The 17,027-nt window shown below is 40.5% G+C and overlaps 1 protein-coding gene across 3 annotated transcripts in view; it reads left to right on the forward strand.

The window, feature by feature from the left end:
• The first annotated feature begins 1,280 nt into the window (after window positions 1-1,280).
• Window positions 1,281-17,027, forward strand: part of CAB39 (calcium binding protein 39) — an 87,807-nt gene continuing 72,060 nt past the window's right edge. Inside the window, exon 1 of one of the 3 annotated variants that reach the window (XM_059928913.1) lies at window positions 1,281-1,645. The gene's annotated coding sequence lies outside the window, so the exon portion shown is untranslated. Of the gene's footprint in view, window positions 1,646-1,766; window positions 2,285-2,328; window positions 2,528-17,027 lie in introns of those variants that run through there. The other 2 variants (XM_059928914.1, XM_059928915.1) reach the window with 2 other exon arrangements.

The following is a 17,027-nucleotide window of genomic DNA, read 5'->3' on the forward strand; positions in this document are numbered from 1 at the left end:
AGCTCCCCCTTTTAAATGTGTCTAGAACACGACCACTTCTTTAGTCTTCCACTAGGCCTCGTCTGTCTTCTTGTCACCGGACTATTTCCAAAGCCTTCCAACTGGTCTCCTGGATGAAACTCTCAGGCCCTTCAGGCTGGGCTTCACACCACAACCAGAGTAATTCTTTTGAAATGTCAGACCACATCCTTTCTCTGCTCAAAACCCTCCAAATAGCTCCCGCTCTCTTTCAGAGTAAAAACCAGTCCTCACTTTGGTCTATATGGCCTCCCTCTCTTCTTATCTCTCCTCTCTCGCCTCAGGGCTCTTGCCTTGCTGGGCTCCAAGGCATTCCCACTTCAGGGGCTTGGTCCTTGCTGTTCCTTCTGCTTTTCCATACTCACAGCTCACAGCAGGCTCTTTCTTCAAGTAGCTGCCCCCTGCGGGAGCGCTATAAATAACAATACCCTGCACTCCCTCGCCTCCTTAGCCTGTGTGCTTTTTCTCCATAGCACTAAAAACCATCTGATGTCATATATATGTTGGTTTATTTGTTTATTGTTTGTCTCAGGAGCAGGTAATGTTTCATTCACTGCCCCACCACCTAGAACAGTGCCTGGCACACAGTAGATACTCAAAAATAGCTGTTCAGTTACAAATTAAAAGCAAAGCAACAGAAAGAAATGAAAATATACATGTATGGCATTTTTATGTACCAGAGTCTGTTGTCAGAGCTTTGCAATGCATTATCTCGTTCAACCGCATAAGGCTATGGTAACTGTGCTATTATACTTTTGTGTGAGTGTATGTGAAGGAACGTAGGAATAGGGACAGGAAATAGCCCATAGAGACTAAATGGTGGAGTTGAGATTTAAATCCAGGCTGTTGAATCCTATTAATATGGGTCATTCGATCACTTTCTACACTCTCTCTCAGAGGATGCTAAAATGAGAGTTATCTGTCCCTCGAAAGTAGGAAGGAATGAGTCTGCACAAGTCAGCCCTCGGCCTTTAGCAGAAATAGAGCTTTGTTAAGAGTTCAGGAAGTGGTCGTAGACAGTGGACGTAGGAGTCCTCCAGGAAGAGTGCTTAGACTGACGAGACCGGGCTGAGCACCAACATCTAAGCTGCAGGTGAAAGGAGAGGAGGAACTCTCCTCCTCTGCTTCCGCTTTTCTCTGCGCCCCCTCCCGCTGCGGCTCGGCGCGGACTCCTACGCCGCGAGTCCGCCCGGCCGCCCGGGGGCGCCCGAGGCCGAAGGGGGCGTTGCGGCACCGCCCGACGTCGCGCCCTCGGCGGCTGCGCAGACGCACGTCAAAGCCGGGCTCAGGCCGGGAGCGGGGAGCGGCGAGGCCTGGGAGAGTCTGAGCCTCCGGGAGCCGGGCGAAGGCGGCGCGCGGCCCCGCAGCAGAGCCGCAGCCGGAGCGAGCGAGCGAGAGCAGCAGTGCGGCGGCCGCCGCGGGAGCCCCTGGGCCGCCGTCCGCTCGCGCAGCCGCCGCCGCCGCCGCGGGATCCTGTCGCCGGGAGGAGGAGCGGGCGGAAGACAACGGAGGGGCCGAGCGCCCGAGCCGCGCCGCGGGGACCGAGCGAGCAGCCCGAGGCGGCGGCGGCCGAGGACGGGGACGGCGACGACGCGGAGGCGGAGAGGGAGCCGCCCGGCCCAGCCCCGTGAGTGACCCCCGGCCCGACCCTTCTCGAGGCGCGGACGCCAGCCCGGCTTCCGCCTCCCTGCCCCGGCCCGTCAGCGGCCCCGGGGCTGCCTCCATTTTCTCGGGTGGCGGCGGCGGCCCCGGCCCGGGAGTCGGCGGGAGCGGCCCGGCCTGCCCTCTCCGCCCGGCCCGGGCCCCTCGCGGAGCCTTCCCCTCTCGTCCTCGCCGGCGCGGCGCCCAGGGGCCTGCGGCCGGGTCTCCGGAGGCCCCGTGCTCTCCAGCCAGCTTTCCGCGGTTCTGTGGTGGGGCTGGCGGCGTGGGGGCGTCTGCGGCCGGAGCCGGGAGGACAGGGGAGTGCGGGCCCGGCCAGCTGTCACTCCCACTGCACAAGGGCTCCGGCCACCTCGCTCCTGGTCCCTGGTAAACTTCCTGTTATCGGGAGGCGGATAGCATCTCTGCGATCTTCATTTCGGGAAAATGCCTAACCGATTTCTGGTTAGGAGTTGTGCGGCCGGAGCGTTCCCGAGTTCGGTTGAACCAACCTGCGCGCTGAGTGCGTGCAGGCGCCCTGGTCGGTCCGCGCCGGAGGGATTCAAAGGGGAACCCGGGCCCGCGGTCCCCTCCCCCGAGGAGCTTACGCTCTGGTGCAGGAGATAAGGCGAGTACACAAATAACCACGATACCGGGAAGGAGATGATAAGTCCTGTGAAAGAACTACAGAATGCTAGAAAGGTACCCAGAGAAGACCGGACTGATCGATCACTTCCGCCTAGCAGAAATCTGGAAGGCTTCTTGGGCGAGGCGGTACAAAGCGGGTCTTGAAGGCCCGACGGGATTTGGGAGAGAGGAGGGTTGCAGAAGAGAACGGTATGTGGAGGAGCAGCAAAGCTAGAGGACAAAGGTAAAAAGGTATAGTCTAGAAATAGTAGATAGTGCAGTTTGTTGCGTAGGACCACGGTGGGGACTGGGGGTAGGCCAAAGAGTTGCTGGGGGGACAGATCATTGAATGCTGTAGAGGAGCCGTTTGAGTGGCAGTTTAAAGAAAACTTAGAGCTCATTTCTCAGTGACTCATGGGCCCGGAAATGTAAGCTAGGGGATATTAAGGGTGCTCTTGTGAAAGAAAGGAGAGAAAGAGGCCCAGTAAAGAGGTGACATTCTGTGCCTTGAGTATAATGCAGTTTGAGATCGATTTTGACAGCTTCCCGGATATTCAAATAAATCCACGTCCAGGCTAAGCAAAGTACCTTTTGCAAAAAGCTTCCTTAGATATCAGGCTCTTAAGAAGTAATGGAAAGGTGTGTATAAAATGAGGTGTTTCTGTTGGTGCAGTTCACTAAAATGCATCAAAACTTCTCGCACTGTGTATTAGGTGTCTACATTTTGGAACTACTGAACTGAACATAACTTAATTCTTTGAGATGGTTTTTGTGTAAGGCATTCTAAACTGATGCTTTAAAAAATCAGATTGTCACTAATAGAAAGTTGGACATAGAACCTTTTCTTAGAAAGGTAAAAAATTCTTTATTAGTTTTTAGTTATGAAAATATTTATAGGAGAGCCAGAAATGAAAGTCTGTGGCTTTATTTTGTTCCTTTTTTCCAGATTACTAGCAAATAATTAGCACCTTTATTCGAAGTCTAGAAATATGGTCTATGGAAGCAGCTTAGAACCTGTGTTGGTTTTGTAAGGACTTATTTATTGTTTGTTTATATGACAAGTGAATGCCAACTTTTTTCAGTTAAAAAAAAAACTTGTAAAATGCAGGAAGTACTGTAAAATTTTTTAAAATTATCTTCTGTAATCTTACCACTTATGTTACTGTTAACATTTTCGCATATTTCCTTTTCAGTCTTTTTATGATTATTTTTTTCTTTACATAATGAAATAAGCTATATATATAGCTTTTATTAGGCTTTTTATTTTTGTCATTGAATATCTTCATATAAAAATATTTTTACTGAAGTGTAAGGGAAGTCTTTCTTCTTAAGTGTATTTTTTCTGACAAGATTGCCTTATTTACCTCAGATAAAATGCAGTAGTCATGCTTAATAACTGTTGCTGTGGACGGAATTTTTTCTAAAGGCTTCTTGTTTGAAGACTATTTTTTAACTTCTCTGTAAGATTTGGATCCTATTGCTTGTTGAATAAAGAAAGGTTTTATTACTTGGGATGTGTGTTGTCATCAGGTATGGAAGAGATCACACATTTCTGCTATATGAGTGGATGTACTTTTTTTTAAAAGGTACTATAAAAAGATTACTTTCATAGCTGGTATAATATCTCCTATACACTGTGATGCACCTTCCCTTCCCACTCCACCCCATCTCCCCACTGCCCCTAAAAAATAGTCTTTATACTAAGACCATCCATATAGGTTAACTACTTTTTGATCATAACATCACAAAGATTCAGGCTAGATGTGTTTCATTTTTCTGTCGGTATTTCTTTAGTAAAATATAGAATTTGTTGTGAAATAATTTGCTGCTGTAACAAAAGGGACTTCTTTTTTTTCAAGGCAGGTCACTTTAGTTCATTAGCAGGTTCTTGTTTAAACCAGTTTTTTCCCTTGTGCTTTACAATCTAAACTATTAATGAGGTCTCTGTTTCTCTTTCTAATGGCATTTAAAGTGTGATGCTGAGTTAGACTGTATACATTTTCATAAAGTTACTGTAAAAGAAGAGCTGAGAAAGCCCAGTTTAAGTATGGGGCTTGGTTTTATAATCTGGTCTTATTTTTATTTATTTATTTTAATATTTTTGGCTGCGCCCTGAGCACGCAGGATCTCAGTTCCCTGACCAGGGATCGAACGAACCCACGCCCCCTACAGTAGAAGCACAGAGTCTTAACCGCTGGACCGCCAGGGAAGTCCTAATATGGTTTTATTTGAATCTTTATTTGTATATTGCAAATGTGTATACCACAAGGCATCCTTTATTACTTCTGAATATTTACTAAAGTATTTTTCTTTTGATCAACTTTTGTAGGTTATAGATTTCTGTAATTACTGCCATATTTTACCAAGCGTCTTTTTCCAAGAGGAGTTGTTCATTGATCATTCACAGTTATGCCATCTGCCATAAAATACAGACACAGACCCAAATCCCACCCCCTACCTCCGCCCACCTCACCTCAGCAGGCAAAAACAAAATCCAGTATACAGCAGGATTTCATCATTTCAGGTAGTGTCTTCTGGTTACCTTTCTGGTGATGTCTCTATTTTAAACATCAATTTCCCTCTTCCATGGCTTCTTTTATTTAGAAATTTGATTTTATGGGTGTTGTCTGGTGTTAATAGAAGCAGGAGTCTGATAGGTGGATTAGTGTGTATAATGGCAAAATTGGTAAAACTTTGTTGTGTGATGAAATTGTGGAAAAGAAGATCAAATCTTAGAACCTCTGTGTTAGGTTGCTTATGATTTGTTTTGTTATTTAATTACTGAGATATAAAGATTTTGTATTTGTGTGAATGCAGATCAAGCCAAGTAGCCTAAAAATTGCATAACAATTTAGTCATCAGTCTATAATTTGTTTTTTATTGGAGAGAAGACTAGTATTGCAGCCATCCTTAATTAAAGAAGGAATTGATCTATGGGACTTCTTACTTTGTGTGTCTCACCACTCAAATGACTATCCAGCTGGACCCTAATCACTACCCTGTCAGTCCAGAGTATGAGGGCAGAGCACAGTGAGGCAAATATTTGTACCACCAGCATTTATAGAGTAGACTTGTCTGGGAGTAAACGCTAAATGTTTGTTCTGCTTCTGTTTCTTAGGCCTTCCAAGGATTCTGAAAAGAGTTATTGCAAGACTAGGTGGCAGATGATAGACTGTGGTGATGAAATTAAGGTTAACAGCTTATTGCAGTCAGCATTTTTGGGGGGGGGGGGTGTGCAGACGCATGTGTGTGCATATGTACGTGTGTGTGTTGTCCTCCAGTGTGATTTGTTTTCTACCCCACTGAGCTTCCCTGGCGCCACTGTGCTTTTAACTTTTCTCTTGAGATAGAAGGGGTGAAGGGATGGCAGATTGTGGTTTTTTAGCAACTGTGATGTTAAGTTGGCAGAGGAAGGAAGAGTGGCATGCAGAGAATTGCAAGAAGTCAGTCAGGTGTGAAGTAGCTCCAGAGGAGGGAGGTCAAGCCTGCCCTGGCCATTTATGTTGGCAGTGTCTGGCACATACCTATTTGCATAACCCTTAATACATTGTGTCTAATTTGAGATTTCCATACTCAGAATACAGTGTTTAAGTTGTAGGTGTGTATGTGCTTCTTTATATGTATATATATATATTTTCCTGTGCATGGTTACAGAGGCAGAAAATCTAGTTAGCCAATATTTAGTGACATTCTGGTTTTATATGATAATTATTCCTTAGGAGCATTATCCAGCAGATAAATTTTTATAACCAAGGAAGTATGATAATGTTAAAACATCACAACACTTTGATTATTTTAATAACACGTTTGAGAAACAAAATACACATTTTGTAGCTTGATCTTAATTAAGTTGCTGCTTTATAACTTTGTCAAATGAACTGTAGTTTGTTCTTTTACAGGGTACCATTAACATGTTAGTCACTGTTCTCTCCCTCCACAGTAGATTATGTATCAGCTGTATTTGGACACAAGGAAGAAATAGCATTAACAGTTTTCTGTTTACATGTCTATAGTTTTAAGGCCCACTCTGGGATTTATAGGATTCTGAGAGCCAGTATTACCTGTGATTAAAAGCACAGATGCAACCAGACTCTTGGATTGTTGAACCCTCAGCCCTCCTATGGGCTCTGTAACTTTAGACAAATTCCTTCACTTCTCTCTAGCTTAGATTCCTTGGATAGGAATGATACCATCTGAGAAGATTGTAGGGGGATTAAACAAGTTACTGTGTCTAGAGTGCTTAGAACAGGGCCGATTCATACTGAGTTTTGGGATGGTGCTGATGCTACACTGTTTCAAGTAGAAGAGAGCTTTAGGAACCCTGTAGTCGGAATGGTTCTTCCTGACCATAACTGGAGTGGGGTGTGGCTGACTTTGAGCTGTAACTGGTGGAGTTTTCTGCGAGGTGGAGTCACTTGCTTAGGGTTGTGCTGCTTATTAGTTGTAGGACTGATGCAGAGTCTGGTTCTTTGTTCTTTATCCAGTTTGCTTGAAAGAAAGTTAGTTTTATACTTTATGCAGTAATGTCTTCTTTGAATTTTTTCACTAGCATTTACAAAGATTGTATTCATATGTTAAATGCTTTATGGCACTTAATCGTTTTTTTAAAGGTGTTTGATATACTGATGTTTATAATCATGATGTAGCTGGCAAGTTTTTTTGGGAGAGGGGGTAGTTGTATGAATATAAAGTTGAAGTAGATGAAGAATCAAGTGGTATTATCCCCCAGCATCATTACAGATGGAAGCCAAGGTGAGGGCATGTCCAAGGTCACACAGACATTGCACAGTTGAGCTAGGATTTGAACCCAGATCTGCCTCACTTCAAAATGTGTTCTCCCGGAAACAGTATGACTCTCATATGACATAGTTTTATTTCAGTCCATAGGGTTTGGGTTTCTTGCTGACTTTTTTTGATTTAGTACTTTAGAATGAAGGTTTGTAAATATACATAAGAGGGTATTAATAGGTTTCTAGGCAGCAACCACATGTTGTAACGCAAAATGAGATGTTTTCTTCTAAATGCTCTAGTTGTATAGAATCATAATTTGATTAGTGGTTATTAGGCCAGTAAGTAGTGTTTATTTTTCATGTTGGTCTTTTAGAGAAGGTGGGAGGCCTTGTGTTATAGTGGGCAATGCAGAAGCCTGGGAATTGGAAGATCTGGGCTGGGTCCTGACTCGTTCACTAATCATGTCACTCTGGGCAGGTCTTTCCACCTCTCTAGGCTTCAGTCGTCCCATTATTATACTAAGGGGACCAGACCGAAAAGCCCTTTCTGTCTCTTTTGCTCTTATTTTCAGTGATCCTGTGTGTAAGCTTTCTGTAGGCTTTTTCCCCCTCTACTGGACACCTCTCCTTTTGCCTGTGGTCTTGAAGTCAGTTTCTTTACGTGAGCTCTGTGGCACGTAACCATGCTTTTACATTTTTTCTTCTGGTTGGTCAGGTGCCTCGTGTTATTTCACAATGCAGTTTCTGCTTCAGGTAATGTTACATCAAAATGTATTTATTTTTCAAATTTTCTTCTTTTGTACTTATGAATAAATGGTTACAAACTAATGTTATGTGGTTGTGAAGTACAAGCTTAGTAAGTTAACAATTAACAAATCCTCAAGCCTCACATCTAGTTTCACTGTCAACTTTTAAGTATCAATACTATATGTTGTGAAGTGTTATGAGCTGTTTGTTTTGCAGAAAGGAAAAATATTAACTAAAGGCAATGTGAGTGGAAAAGAAAAGACCAAAAATGTAGAAACAGATTTGAAGATGTGAAGAACATGCTCAAGATAGTATTCTTTGGTTATAATTGGTACTAATCCTCCACCTGTGAAAGGGTGGTAGGCTGGCTTAGATCATAGGATGGTTTCTAGCCCAGGGTTCTGTCACTGATAAGAGATGAGAGTGGTATTCACCACCCCTGAGCATTGTAACTCCTCAAAAATCTATTCTGAATTAATTTGTTCCACAGGCAGTCTTTATTGCTCATTATGCTGGGTCCTGTTCTATATGTCAGTCTCAGAGGTTTCCTAGTCCAGGTAAACAACTCTTCCCCTCTTTGATGGCATGTTATCAGCCAGTTTACTTTTTCTGGATTCTCCAGCAGGGAGACAGAAACTCAGGTCATTAAAATGATCCTTGCAGATCGTTTGGCTGTCTGTTTACAATATGGTTTTATGAGAGATTAGTAGTTGGTAGGAGAGGTTCCAGAGAAATTTTAAGTTTAGAAAGCACTGGATTAAAAACAGTTAATCAGTTTTTATTTTTTGATGATGGTCGTGTTATTGTTTTTCTGCAGAGCTTTTCATAGTTTTTAATGATGTGCATTTTGACTGTCCAAGAGGGAAATGTAATGTACAGTATTTCCCAACTTTCGAGTTTATTTGGTAACAAGAACACCTCCTTTCCCCAGGAAATACCCACAAACACCTTGAAGGAGGGTTCTGTTGGAACATAATTTGGGAGAACCTCCTATTTCCATACTTAGTAGTATGGAATTCAAAGCATTTACTTTTTAATTGGAATGATTACTTACAGCAAGTTGGAATTCAATTAAGGTTGGAATAATTTATTTTCAGTTTTGTTAAGTAAAAGAATGAACACTTTATATGAGTGGCTTTTCAAGCCCACCTCCTTTTTTTAAAAACTTCAGCCCACAGTGAGAGATTCCATTTTTAATCAGTGACCCGGCACATATATAAACACACTGTCAAAACTGAAAAAGAAGTTTCATGAAACAATACTTAGGCCTTCCTATGTACAGTGCATGCGTTCTGATACTTTTTATTTTGTTCTATTTTTAGATGTATGTTATTAGTTACTAAAATAATTCACCATGCAATTTGAGAAACACTGTGAGGTTACATGAATTTATAAACTCTTAAGATTTAGAGTTAAGATACTGTCAAGACTGTTTTGTGAGTGAGAAAACTAAAGCTCAGCCTAGAAGAGGAAGGGCTCTCGCTTTAGAATTCCTGGATTTAGATTCTGATTGTGGTTTCTTGGGCGGGGTGTTCAGTGTCCATTCTGCCTCAGCTTTCTCATCTGTAAAATAGCAAGAGTAGAACCTACGGATGAAGTAGTCTTGAGGATTCGAGGATTCAGTAAGAAGCGCTTTGCATAATGTGTCTGATATGCTTTAAGTGCCCAATACCTTTTAGCTTTTATGATAACTGAAGTTCTAAAACTCCTTCTGCACCGTACACACTTTCAAAAATATTTTAGGACTTTGAAAGTGTTAAAGTGGCCTTCAGGTGAACCTGAACTCTTTTTGATCTGTAGCTGGATATATCATTTGTTCTGATATCAGTCCTTTGGAATGGTAAGCTTTAAAATAGCCGTAAGGACCCACTTAAAGTTGATTTGCCTCCTAATTGTAAATGGACTCATAATTGCTTCATGCCATATTATTGTATTTTTTAAACTATTTTTAACAGTATCTTAAGTTTAGAATAGTTTTTCTTTATAGCATGTAATTAAGTACAAATAAGTACGTACCTACATCAGTGGTTAACTTAGTATTCTTATAGTTGTAGTTCACTAAAAGAAGAACAAGGTAAAAGTTGTTCTCTTCTGTTTTATCTCCATTTCTGCATTTTTTAAGTTCCCCCATCCTCAGTATTTTATAATGCTACTGAGGGTTTAATTTTTGTGTCCTGACCTAAGAAAAGGAACATTTAGAGGGTATTAACAATGGTAGGGGCCAAATCCAGTTTGTAGACTGTTCTCCATTGTCCTGAACTTAGCTGGCTGCTTCAGTCATTTTTGTCACCTATTGAGGCATTTACATTGTCTATCCCTAATTAAATTTTCTCCTGTTGTTTCTTTTATTGCCCATTTGTCCTCAGTATGACCTGAAGTTTCTGAAATGAGAGGTTCTAATCAGCATCACTGAGGCAGACCAAGTCAATATTAAAGAAGCATAAAGATTCTGTACTTGTGTAAGTAAGAGGAATGAGGTAAAAAGAATAAATAATTACTAACATGGCACATATATGTTACCTGCTGGTATAAAGTTTAAGACGGCTATATATGTTTACCTCATTTACTCCTTTAATAATCCTATTTTCATTCCCATATTTTCAGTTGAGTAAACAGAGAAAAAGAAACTAAGTAATTGGTCTGAAATCATACACCTAGAAAGGGGCCGTAAATTTGAAACCCTGGTCCCAGAGGGTGCACTTGTATCCCACCATACTCTGTTGCCTTCACCACAAGGTATTGAAATGTAGAATCATTCTGGAACATAGGAAATTTCTGTTACAGAAACAGATGAGATCAAGTTTTTTTGGTCAGGATGTGTGATATCCTAGGACACTGAGAGAACTTTCACATTACTAAGTAGCTGTCAGTGGTCTTTGAGGAGCTGTGAATAGAGAGAGCTGTGCAGGAAGAGGAGAGAAGCTAATGTACTGTTCTTCCAAAAGAGGAAAAGGTGGAATCCACAAATCATAGACAATGAACTTGATGATTGCTGGACAGATTCCAGAAAGGGGTGAGTCCTTAGCAAAGTGTCGACTTCTAGAAGCTACTGTCCATTTGTTAACTGTTTCTTTTCCTAATAGGATTCTGTTAATTGTGTTGGATAAGGATGTAGCCAAGATACGGATCCGTAAGGATTCATAGTTTCATTCATATTTGAGATTGTCTGAAAAATGTTAAATCATATAATTTAAGTTGGAATATTTTTTAGGACTTAGAAGTCATTTTGATGTCTTTACGAGATCATTTTACTTATCTTCATTGTATTAGAATATAGCTTTATAATAATACACTTTTCCTAGGCTGCATCTGGCAAATCAGCCGCAGATACAGTGGCCCGCATCCCTGTGCCTTGCCTTCTCAAGTAGGCGAGAAGGAACTAGAACTAGTACCATCTTCCTGTATGTGCACACAGCAAACTAAATACTTCCTAGTTTTATATTGTTAAAATCATTCACCCCTGTTCTTTCAGATTGGTCATAACCCATCTGTTTACTCAAGAGCTAGTCTTGCTCTTGTTCCTGAAGACTGCCTAGTGAGTGACTGGAAGTAAGTTGATGGAAGAGGACTGGACAATAGGGGAGTGCACTCCGTCCTCACAAAAGCTAAAACCTTATGTGAGGGGGTGGTTAGCTTTTTTCTCTTTTACCTTATGAAAGCTCCCCCACTTTTAAAATTAAATGTAGTGAGGGATGAGTGTCCTTAGCCTAGGATATCATAGGTGTTTGGAAAGGGCACAGCTATCTTTTGCAGATGCTTTTGTTGTTGTTAAGAAGAGGAAGGAATAAGGAATAGGGAAGAGGAACAAGGCATAGCAGTGCATCCGGAAGGAATTGACCAGAGAGAAAGACAGTGGCTCTAAATTTGTATGTCACGTGCAACTTTGAAAGAGCTAATGATAGAAGTGGAACTGGTTGCTTTTAGGAATTGTCTTAAGAGCTGCCGCACTTGAATAGATTGTTAATCATGGAATATATTACATGTATATTAAAGGCCGTGGCCTCCCACCCAAAAAAAGGAGGGAAGCTTCAGACCTCTATAATATAGAGGTATAAGGATAAGTTCTTTTAAAAATCTTGAAAAACTTATCAATAAACTATCTCATTTATTCTAGATTCTACAAAAATACCAGGAGGTATAAAATTCATGTTTAAAAACCAGCATGAACTCTTAAAAACATAATAAAATATGAGAGAGACAACCTGCCAAGACATTACAAAAGAAGAAAAGTATGTTTCGATTTCACTTGTGGAAATAGCCATGAAAATTCTCAGTAAAACACCAGCAAATTTAATTAAATAGGAAATTCTCTTAATTAAAGAAGACAAATAACGCTTGGTATTTACTGTGTGCCAGGCACTGTTCTAATATATTATCTCAGTTAACAGTCCTCAAAACAGCCCTAAGAAAGAGGTTGTTATTATTACCCTAATTTTATGCGTGAAGAAATTTAGGCCAAGAAGTTAAATTATCTGTCCAGGGATAAATTGCCAGTAAGTCACAGAGCCTAGTTTTTGAACCCTTGGGGTCTGGTATCAGCATACATTGAACATGCGGTATCATACCAGTATGTGCCAAGATAACAATGCTAATTCAACAGTTCTTCCTGATTATGAACTCTTTAAAAGAATATCTGTTTTAAACCAACAGCAAACAACCTACTAAATGGGAAAACATTGGTGGAATTCCCCTTGAAATCAGAAAATGAAACAAGCATGCCATACACCTTTGATGTTTGATATTATCCTGGCCAATGCAAGAATGCATCAAATACAAGGTATAACTGCTTGAAAAAAATGGTGGAAAATAGCAATATTTGCAGATGTTGCAATCTTAAACCTAGGAAAACCAACAGAATCAACTGAAAAACTAAAAGTGAGAGTTCAATAAGATAGTTGCATACCACATAAAGATATTTAAATGTTGGCAGCATTTTTCTTGCTAGCAATACCCAGTTATAAAAATACTGGGAGAAAAATCTCATCATAGCAACAAAAAATAAAATTCCTAAGTTGGGGGGGTTGATACGAAATGTTTAGGATCTCTGAAGAAAACTAGTATAAACTTAACTGAGTGAAAAAAAGACAAGAATGGAGAGTTACCATGTTCTTGAATGTGAGTACTGAATGTTATGAAGCAAGAAAATTTCCCAAGTTAAATTAGTGTATTCTTGGCCAGAGAGTACAGTCAGATTTTTAAAAAGTCAACTTAGGGAGTTCAGCGAGAGGTATATATGCACCTAATACATAAGTGAAATCATCCATCAGTGGGGAAGGAGGAAGGATTGTTTCGCAAAAGATTTTTAGATAATTGGTTATTTGTTTTTTGGGAAAATCAAGTTTGACAATTAAGCCCTTTATGAAAATAAATCTGATGGGAGAATGAGAAAACAAATAAAAACATAAATTAGAACATTTATCTGAATATTTATCAGACCTTTGGATGAGAAGCAGGCTTATTTCCATTGCTGTCAAGTGATTGAAAGGGAAAAAGCACTAAGGTAAATATGTGAAAAAACTTTGCATGATGATAGACAAAAGGTTAATATTTACTTCAGTATTAGTAAAAGCTCATACAGACTGATAACTGCCATTTATTAGTAAGCTCTCCCTATGTTTTCAGTGCTACCCTGGGCATCTTATTCATGTTAAAAATTTAATAGTCATCCTATCATTTTGTAAATAATGGAGACTCAGAAGGTAAATATTTTGCCCAAGAGTTTTTGTGCACACTTCTACTAAATGGCGGGTCTTGGATTACAACTTGGGTGTGATGAGAGCTTATGTTCTCAACTCTTAAAAAGATGTTGTTTTTCAAACAGGTTGTAAGACTAAAAGCACTAGATAAATGAGTAGTCAATTCAGATAGCAGCTAAATAAAAGAAATTCAAATAAACAATGGGGCAGAGGCTATTAAATAGAGATTTTAAAAACTGATAATGCTTTATGCTACTAGGGTTGGGTTGAGACGTGAGATAAGGCAAGTTTATGTACAGCCTGGCCCTCTGTATCCACAGGCAGGGGTTGAGCGGAGTTGGTTCCAAGGACCCCCCCATGGATACCAAATTATGCCCTTATGTATAAAATGGCATAGTATTTGTCTATAACCTTTGTACATCCGCCAGTATATTTTAAATCATTTCTAGATTACTTATAATACCTAATACAATGTAAATGCTATGTAAATGTTGTAAATACAGAGTACAGTTAACCTTTGGGGCAAACTAGATCAATTGCATCAGCTTGTTCTGATCCCTTCAGCAATGAGAGCAGGATAGGATGAGTCAGGATATTTAAGACATAGGGGAACTGGCAAATTGTTGACTACCTGGCCTGGAGCAGAGTGGTGGGAGATTCAAGAGTTAAGTTATTCCATGACATGGCCATATTCTTCCTGGTGAATTGTAGATGTTTGCTGATTTGAAATACCAAATATTGCTAAGAAAGACTTATTTTCATCATCACTGACAAATATTTATATGCAGGTGACCCTGCTAGGCCTTGCTGTAGGTGGAGGGTGCTTTGCCTTTGCTAAATCAGAGTAAATGAAATAGAAAAGTTGTCTGGTCATAGGGGAGGCAAGATAGCCATAGTTTAGTAGGCATAACCAAACGTCTTGGTTTGCCAGGAAAAGTCCAGGTTTATGCCTCGCATAATTATTCATTGTGTCACCCTTTATTCCCTGAATTGTCCTGGTTTGGATGATAAATTATGTCATCTAACATTTAGCAATTGCAAAACTAGCTGTCCTTGGACCCCTTCCCTGCCTTATTTACTTATTTATTTTTTTTGATGCTTAAGGAGCAGGGTTGTCTCTCATATCCTCAGGTGTCTCCTCCTAAAGTAGCCTGATTTTTGAGACATTTATTCTGGAGCCATGGCAGCTATCTGATTCTTCTTTTGAACCAAAAGACTTCTCTCTGAATGAGAACTCTGATGTTCTAACTCTAAAATGTTCTGCTTTGCCTCAAGTCAGACATTTGAATGGAGAGATTCTAAGTGTAAACACCTTGTTTTTGCCCAAATTCCCTCTTTCACTCTTTCTCCACTCATACGTGTAGCTTCTCGGGAACTATTGAAGAAAGGAAGTTGCGGAGTTCTAGTTTTTAAATGGTTGATGTTGGATGCCATATAACTCTGAAAAAGACTTTTTTTAGAAAAAATTTGTTTTTGAGGTATGGTTGATTTACAATGTTGTGTTAGTTTCTGGTGTACGGCAAAGTGATTCAGTTATACATATACATATATCCATCTTTTTTCAGGTTCTTTTCCCATGTAGGTTATTACAGAATGTTGAGTAGAGTTCCCTGTGCTATACAGCAGGTCCTTGTTGATTATCTGTTTTATATGTAGTAGTGTGTGTCTGTTAATCCCAAACTCCTAATGTACCCCCCCCACCTTTCCCCTTTGGTAACCGTAAGTTTGTTTTCTATGTCTGTGAGTCTGTTTCTGTTTTGTAAATAAGTTAATTTGTGTCATATTTTAGATTCCACATGTAAGTGATTTCATGGTATTTGTCTTTCTCTTTCTGACTTAGTATCTCTAGGTCCATCCAAGTTGCTGCAAATGGCATTATTTCATTCTTTTTTATGGCTGAGTAGTATTCCATTGTGTGTATATACCACATCATCTTTATCCATTCATCTGTCAGTGGACATTTATGTTGCTTCCATGTCTTGGCTATTGTAAATAGTGCTGCTGTGAACATTTGGGTGCATGCATCTTTTCAAATTAGCGTTTTCTCCGGATATATGCCAAGGAGTGGGATTGCTGGATCATATGGCAACTCTATTTTTAGTTCTTTTAAGGAACCTCCATACTGTTTTCCATAATGGCTGAGCCAATTTACATTCCCACCGACAGTGTAGGAGGGTTCCCTTTTCTCTACACCCTCTCCAGCATTTGTTATTTGTAGACTTTTTTGATGATGCCCATTCTGACCGGTGTAAGGTGGTACCTCATTTTAATTTTAATTTGCATTTCTCTAATACTTAGTGATTTTGAGCATCTTTTCATGTGCCTATTGGCTATCTGTATGTCTTCTTTGGAGAAATGTCTATCTAGATCTGCCCATTTTTTTTTTTTTCTGCCCATTTTTTAATTGGGTTTTTTTGTTGTTGTTACTGAGTTGTATGAGCTGTTTGTGTACTTTGAAAATTAAGCCCTTGTTGGTTGCATCGTTAGCAAATATTTTCTCCCAGTCTTTTCATTTTGTTTATGGTTTCTTAAAAGGACTGTTTAAAGAGATGATATACCTGTATTCACTACACTTATATATTTATGTAATCTTTAATTCTTAAACTTTTCCATATTTCTTCCATATTTCAGAGCAACTGTTTTCAAGGGAAAGATCAAGGGTTTCACAAAATCATCTTGAGAGTTCAGTTTAAGATGTCCATGGGAAAAAAATTGCATTTAATTTGCATTCGCTTATATAATCTTGAGCTTTATTCTCAGTTTGTGACAATAAATGGACATATCTATTTACACATTTTCATTTTTTTTATATTACTTCCTGTGTCATTTAATGACACATTTCAGATCTCCAGCCCCAAAAGTAGGTATGTGGAGTACACGGAAGAGTAAAAGATGGTGCCACGCTCAGTCTTCACTACTCCAGTTTTGGCCTCTAAAAGGTTGAGAGAGCGATGTCTAAGCCCTACCCTTACTAGAGTTGCCTTTCTGAGGCACAGGCCTGGAGCAGTGATGCCTAGGAAGTAGCCCCTGTGTTACTTGGAACTCTCTTTCTTCCAACAAGGCAGGGATTTAGTGAAAGTTTATCTCAGGGAGGAGTCCAACACTCAAGGCAGAAATGCACTGGGGTCTCACCAAGAGTTCTCACCAGGAACACAAACTCTGTTGTGAGTGTCCATCTGCCACAGCGTTTCTCTGTTTACTCACTGCCGTGGCCCCCCTTCCCCCAACATCCTCTCTCTGCAGACCAGCTTTCTCCACCTGATAGAAAGCCTGGCCACCTACATTTCTGTCATGGAGCTTCAGCCTCTCAATAGACACTTTAGCCTGGGGTCTTCCTTCCCCTCTAGGTTACTTTGCTGGGGACAGCAGGGGTATGGTTCTTATAGGACTATAGCACCTCGTATTGGAGCTGTGTTAATGGTGTGGGGTGGGAGGGGCGGTTGCCAGAATGAGATGGTGCTGGGGACCTTATGACCCTATAGAGTGACCCTATGATTTTCCCAACTGTGAGGATTGTTGGGATTCTTATCCTCCTATCTGATTTGTTTAGGTGTCCAAGATACAAGTTCTA

Source organism: Balaenoptera ricei, chromosome 7 (assembly GCF_028023285.1).
Source record: "Balaenoptera ricei isolate mBalRic1 chromosome 7, mBalRic1.hap2, whole genome shotgun sequence".
Classification (NCBI taxonomy): Eukaryota; Metazoa; Chordata; class Mammalia; order Artiodactyla; family Balaenopteridae; genus Balaenoptera; species Balaenoptera ricei.